Source organism: Arachis ipaensis, chromosome B9 (genome assembly GCF_059453495.1).
Source record: "Arachis ipaensis isolate K30076 ecotype BB chromosome B9, ASM5945349v1, whole genome shotgun sequence".
Lineage (NCBI taxonomy): Eukaryota > Viridiplantae > Streptophyta > Magnoliopsida > Fabales > Fabaceae > Arachis > Arachis ipaensis.
In genome coordinates, this window is record NC_142444.1 from 88,734,626 (window position 1) to 88,742,096 (window position 7,471).

General features: G+C 39.4%; 1 non-coding gene across 1 annotated transcript; it reads right to left on the reverse strand.

Annotated features, from left to right (window-relative positions):
- Positions 1–1,075: 1,075 nt before the first annotated feature.
- On the reverse strand, positions 1,076–1,179 carry LOC148545378 (small nucleolar RNA R71). The gene has a single exon (XR_015901982.1). It is a non-coding gene; the product is annotated as a small nucleolar RNA R71 (small nucleolar RNA).
- Positions 1,180–7,471: the final 6,292 nt, after the last annotated feature.

Genomic DNA, 7,471 nt, shown 5'->3' on the forward strand with positions numbered 1-7,471 from the left:
TACTTTCCTTTACTTTTTGAGTCATTTATATTTCTGCATATTTACAATTCTGTAATCACAATCTGTTCTGCTTAGCTTAACTAATTCACCAATTAATTAAAATTGCTCAAATCTATCAATCTCTGTGGATACGATCCCACTCCACTGTGGGTTATTACTTGACGATAATTTTGGTGCGCTTGCCAAAAGAACGGATACACAAATTTTATAATGGGATGTGAATTTGGCTCATCAAGTTTTATGGTGCCATTGCCGGGGATTGGTTTGAATTTGACAATGATTAAATTGATTGGGGAGCTAGATTAAGCAATTTTATTGCCTTGTATTTTCTTTTAGCTCTTTACTTTTCTGTCCACTCTGTTTTCTTCGTTTTTACATGGATCATTTTAGCTATTCATTGTTCATACTTCCATCATTCTAACTGTTTGATCAATTGCATCAACCAAGTTAACCACTAATCTTCACTAGAGTGATTCTTTCACTTGTCCTCTACTTGCTGTTTGTTGAATGTATGACAGGTAGAAGGGGAGAAACTTCATCCTCTTTTGATAGTGAGATTGAGAGGACCTTCCTTAGATTAAGGAAGGAAGCAAGAGGCAAAGGCATAGTTGGAGAGGAACTAGTGGAGGAGGATCTGAGAACCACCATGGATGACGAAGTACAAGACAATGTTGGAGGAGATACTAAAAATCATATTGGGCAAGAGAGGAGAGTCTTAGGCTCCTACATCAACCCAAATCCAGGAAACTGTGGCAGCAGCATCCTCAAACCAACAATCCATGCTAACAACTTCGAGTTGAAACCTCAACTCATCACACTTGTTCAGAGTAATTGTTCATATGGAGGAGGAGCCCAGGAGGACCCAAATCAACATCTCAGTACATTCTTGAGGATTTGTGACACTGTAAAGTCCAATAGTGTGTACCCTAATACCTACAAGCTACTTTTGTTCCCTTTCTCACTTAGAGATAAGGCAGCAAAGTGGTTGGAAGCATTTCCCAAGGAGAGTTTAACCACATGGGATGATGTTGTAAATAAATTTCTAGCAAGATTCTATCCTCCACAGAGAGTCAACAGGCTAAGAGCTGAGGTGCAAACTTTTAGACAGCAAGATGGTGAAACACTCTATGAGGCCTGGGAGAGGTTCAAGGATTTGACAAGGAAATGCCCACCTGACATGTTCAATGAGTGGGTGAAACTACACATCTTCTATGAAGGGCTGTCATATGAGTCAAAGCAAGCAGTAGATTATTCTTCTGGAGGCTCACTCAATAAGAAGAAAATCATTAAAGAAGCCATAGATGTCATAGAGACTGTAGCCGAGAATGAGTACTTCTATGCTTCAGAAAGAACTCAAAAGAGAGGAGTGATGGAGCTCAATGGATGCCTTGATGGCCCAAAACAAATTGATCACTGCACAACTAGCAGCCTTGACCAAGAAGATGGAGAGTAACCAAGTCTCAGCCATCCAAGCCCAAGCCCCTCAACAAGAAGGAGATGCACCAGAACTCGAAGGTGAATGGGAAGAAGCTAATTATGTGAATAATTCTAGACCTCTATATGACCCAAACTCCAAGACGTACAATGCAGGTTGGAAGAACCACCCAAATTTTGGGTGGGGGAACCAACAAAACCACAATCCAGATCATACAAAGCCATACCAAGCCAATCAATACCACAATCACAACCCCAACCATCAAACAAATAATAACAGACCCTATCACAATGCACAAAACACATCATATCATTCCACTCAACAAATACACAACAACCACCATCAAGACACATCAACCTCAACCATGCAACCATGTGAAATCAAGAGAAACTTTGAGAGAGTAGAAGCTGTAATAGCACAACTGTCATCACAGTTGACAGGAGCTATTTCCACTCTTTTGGAGAGACAAACATAAGCTGACAAGAGGATAGATGCCAACCAAGAGGAGTATAGATCAAATCTGAAGAATCAAGGCGCAGCCATTTCAAAATTGGAAGCACAAGTGGGGATTCTATCCAAGCAAATTCCTATGTCTACACATACATTTCTCAGTGATACCATGGCTAACCCAAGATGAGAATGCAAAGCCATCATACTTAGAAGCGGAAAGGTAGTGGAAGAGGCAACCCCAAGCCAGAGCAACCAACAAAAAGGAGCTGCAGGAAAGCCTGAAAACAAGAATGAAGAGGAGACCCCTACCCCATCATCACCAAAGCCAATCTTGAAGCCTTATGTGCCAAAAGCACCATATCCACAAAGGCTGAGGAAAGATGGAAAGGATAGCCAATTCTCTAGATTTTTAGAGATCCTCAAGAAGCTCCAAATCAACATACCATTTACTGAGGCATTGGAGCAAATGCCACTCTATGCCAAATTTCTGAAGGAGCTCATGACAAGAAAGAGAAACTGGGGAGAAAAAGAGACCATAGTGCTAACTGAGGAGTGTAGTGCCATAATACAAAGGAAGCTACCCCAGAAAATGAAAGACCTAGGGAGTTTCCAAATCCCCTGCATCATAGGGGATATCAACATTGAGAAGGCCTTGTGTGATTTAGAAGCTAGCATCAATCTCATGTCCCTAACCATGATGAAGAGGATGAAGATTGAGGAAGCCAAGCCAACAAGAAGAGGCTAACACATCAATCATTCTAGGAAGGTCATTCCTAGCTACTGCTGGAGCCATTATTAATGTACAAAAAGGGGAATTAGTCTTGAGATTACATGAAGAGAAGATGGTCTTCAATGTGGTTAAGGCAATGAGTTACCCCAAGGAATCCATATGAGAATGCATGATGGTGGACACCATAAAATAGATAGTTCAAGGAGTTTTGGAAGAAGAACAACGTGAAAGAACTATTGAGTTAGAACAGCAAGCATCAAGTGGAGAACTACCACAAGGAACTATGGAGAATTCAATCTTGTTGAACCCCAAAGACAGCAAGGAAGTAGATGCACCAAAATTAGAGCTGAAGACTTTACCACCAAGCTTGAAATATGTATATCTGGGTGACAACAATACTTACCCGGTGATCATCAATTCAAGTTTGAGTGAGGAGAAGGAAGAAGAACTTATCCAAGTGCTGAAACAGCACAAGGATGCCATAGGCTGGACACTTGCAGACTTGAAAGGAATCAGTCCTTTAATGTGTATGCACAAGATACTACTTGAAGAAGGTGCTAAGCCCTCAAGGTAGCAATAAAGAAGGCTGAATCCAACCATGAATGAAGTGGTCCAAAAAAAAGTGTTAAAGTTGTGGCAAGCAGGGGTGATCTACCCCATCTCAGACAGCCCTTGGGTAAGCCCTATTCAAGTAGTCCCAAAGAAAGGAGGGGTCACCGTTGTACCGAATGAGAAGAATGAGCTGATACCTACAAGAATGGTGACCGGGTAGTGCATGTGCATTGATTATAGGAAGCTTAACGAGGCCACCAGGAAGGATCACTTCCCCCTACCTTTCATGGATCAGATGCTTGAGAGATTGGCTGGACATGAGTATTACTGCTTCTTGGACGGTTATTCGGGCTACAACCAAATTGTTGTAGACCCCAAGGACCAGGAAAAAACTTCATTTACTTGTCCATATGGTATTTTTGCTTATAGGAGAATGCCCTTTGGATTGTGCAATGCACCTACAACATTCCAAAGGTGCATGCTCTCCATATTTTCAGACATGATTGAAAGATTCATTGAGGTGTTTATAGATGACTTTTCTGTATTTGGTAACTCATATTTTAATTGCTTACACCACTTAGCCTTGGTGCTAAAGAGATGCCAAGAGACCAACCTTGTTTTAAATTGGGAGAAATGCCACTTCATGGTTACAGAGAAGGTGGTCCTTGGTCACAAGATCTCAAAAAGGGTCATAGAGGTGGACAAGGCTAAGGTAGAGGTGATTGAAAAGTTGTCCCCACCTTGCAATGTCAAGGCAATTAGAAGTTTTCTAGGACATGCTGGCTTCTACAGGAGATTCATTAGAGACTTTACCAAGGTTGCCAAACCTTTGAGCAACCTACTTGTCTCTAATGTACCTTTTGTTTTTGATGATGAATGCATGATATCTTTTAAGAAACTTAAAAACAAACTCTCCTCTGCACCTATTATAGCACCACCATGCTGGGACTTACCTTTTGAGCTGATATGTGATGCATCAGATTTTGCCGTGGGTGCTGTTTTAGGACAGAGGAAGGATAAATTGGTACATGTCATTTATTATGTTAGCAAGGTTCTTAATGAGAATCAGAGGAACTATACCACTACAGAGACGGAACTTCTTGCCATTGTCTTTGATTTTGATAAATTTAGATCATATCTTATTGGTTCTAAAGTAATTGTATTCACTGATCATGCAGCACTCAAATACTTGCTCACCAAACAAGAGTCCAAGCCCATACTAATAAGATGGATTCTGCTATTTCAAGAGTTTGACATAGAAATTAAAGATAGGAGTGGAGCAGAGAACAAAGTGGCTGACCACCTCTCAAGAATACCACAAGAAGAAGATGGGGCACACCAAGTTACAGTGAATAAAAGCTTTCCTGATGAGCAGTTGATGGTGATACAAGAGGCCCCTTGGTTTGCTGACATAGCCAACTTCAAGGCTATTGGGGAACTACCAACCAACATCAACAAGTATATGAGGAAAAAGCTAGTCAAAGATGCTAAACACTACATTTGTGATGAACCCTATTTGTTCAAAAAGTGTGCTGATGGAATCTTGAGAAGGTGTATTTCCCATGAGGAAGGGCAAGAAGTGCTTTGGCAATGCCATGGATCTGCATATGGAGGCCATTTTAGTGGAGATAGAACTGCAGCCAAAGTGCTACAATGTGGATTCTACTGGCCAACCATCTTCAAAGATGCAAAAAAATTGGTGACAAGATGTGATGAATGCCAAAGGGCTGGCAATTTACCCAAGAGAAATGAGATGCCACAGAGGTTCATAATGGAGTTAGAATTGTTTGATGTGTGGGAATTGATTTTATTGGACCCTTCCCATCCTCATACTCAAACAGTTATATATTGGTGGCTGTAGATTATGTATCAAAGTGGGTAGAAACCATAGCCACTCCAACAAATGATAACAAAGTTGTAATGAGATTTTTGAGAAAGAACATCTTCAGTAGATTTGGGGTGCCTAGAGCCCTCATCAGTGATGGAGGGACACATTTCTGCAATAGGAAACTTGAAGCACTCCTCTCCAAGTATGGAGTCAAGAACAAGGTGGCAACCCCATATCACCCACAGACCAACGGGCAAGCAGAGATTTTAAATAGAGAGCTTAAAAGAATTCTTGAAAAAACTGTTAGAAGCTCAAGAAAGGATTAGTCTAAGAAGTTGGATGATGCATTATGGGCCTACAGGACAGCCTTCAAAACACCTATTGGAATGTCTCCATACCAATTGGTGTTTGGTAACGATTGTCACTTACCAGTTGAGCTTGAACATAGAGCATTTTGGGCTCTAAAAATGTTGAACTTTGATGAACAAGCTGCTGGAGAAAGGAGGCTTGTGCAACTGAATGAGCTGGAGGAGTTTAGGAATAAGGCATATGAGAGTACAAAGATCTACAAAGAGAATGCAAAAAGGTGGCATGATTAGAAGATAGCAAGGAGGGAGTTCACTAAAGGGCAAAAGGTGCTGCTGTACAATTTGAAACTCAAGTTCTTCCCTGGGAAGCTTAACTCTCGATGGTCAAGACCCTTCACCATCCTCAATGTATCCCCCTATGGCCATGTAGAACTCATGAAAGACAAAACACAAAGGACCTTCACTGTGAATGGCCATAGACTCAAGCATTACCTAGGGGACTCATTGGATGAGAAGAGAGTGAGCTACAACCTCAGCTAACAAAGGAAGAACGTCAAGCTAGTGACGATAAAGAAGCGCTAGTTGGGAGGCACCCGAACACTTTATATCCTTTTGATTTATTGCTTTCTTAGAAGTAGTTAAAATTTGTCAATTTAGATAGTTTGAGTTTCAGTTGAAAATTTTTGTTTTCTTGCCTTCTAGAAGTATATTGTAGATAGTGGATTAAGAATTTTGTTTTCTATTTTGGTAGTTAGGAGACCATTATATTCTATTTTCTTTTGCTCTGAAAATGCAATTTGATGAATACCTTTGCCATTGATGAGTTATTGGGCTGAGAGCTAGCTAAAAAGCTAAGTTTGGTGTGGCCACCAATGTACTTAATCTAGGCTTACCACCTTTGAACAAATCATATCTGAAGGTAAGCCCAGAGATTAAGTTTGGTGTGGCCACCAAATTACTTAATCTAGGCTTACTAACTAATGAGCGGATAATTTATACCTTTTTTCGCATTGTTTTTACATAGTTTTTAATATGTTTTAGTTACTTTTTATTATATTTTTATTAGTTTTTATGCAAAAATCAAATTTCAGGACTTTACTATGAGTTTGTGTGTTTTTCTGTAATTTCAGGTATTTTCTGGCTAAAATTGAGGGACCTAAGCAAAAATCTGATTCAGAGGCTGAGAAAGGACTGCTGACATGGCGAAAATTGGCGAGTTAAGAAATTATTATAAGAGATACGTTGCAAGTATAGTTCTTAACCAACCGAAAATCCGCTTATCAGTTTAGAAGGGATTGTCACAAAATTAGAATTAAAATACTGGGAGTATGAATCCCAGGTCATCTCCCAACGAGTTGCAAAAAGGTGTGCTATTTTATTAATCAGATGTTTTTCAAAATAGTTTGAGTTGATTAACAGGAAATTAAATCAGAGAATTTATGTAATTTAAATAAAAGCCTTGACCGGGAGTAGATTAGTTAGAAGCCCTATCCTTGATGGAGTTCTCTCAAGATCAAAGTGATAATTGAAGGTTGTTCCGCTTAGTTATCCTTTACTAGGTAGAGGAAAGTCAAGCAAGTTGGAAGGCAACTTCTATTCATAAGTCCTAATCCTCTCCCTTAGGAAGGATTAGTGTCAGTGACTAGAGGGCAATCCAACAATAAACCCAATTACAATTTTTCTCTTAATCGTTCCAACTCAAGGTTCTCCTTTTAATCATCTCCCAATCAAGTTATGGAACTACTCGCTCATTATGAATATAAACTTCACAAAATAAGAAATGGAAGTAAAGAAAGACATGATAAATAATAATCAAAAGGATCAATTAAAATAAAAATAATTCTTGTATTAATAAATTCTAAAAATAATCCAATAGTAACTCTGAAGAAATTAAGGATATGGAAGAGTAAGTGACAAGTAAAGAAACAAACTAGAACGACGAAGTCTTGACGGAGGTAATAACTCTTCTCAATATCCTAATCCAAAAAGCAATAAAATCAAAATCTTAAGAACTATGAATGTGTAGAGAGAAAACCTAGAGGAGGAGTAAAATCAGATTCTAAAAACTAAAATTATGCAGAATAAATCTTGTTCTCTGGTCTCTGCATGTTCCCTGGCTCTAATCTGCTTTTCTGGGCCAAAAACTGGGTCAAAACAGGGCCTGAAAT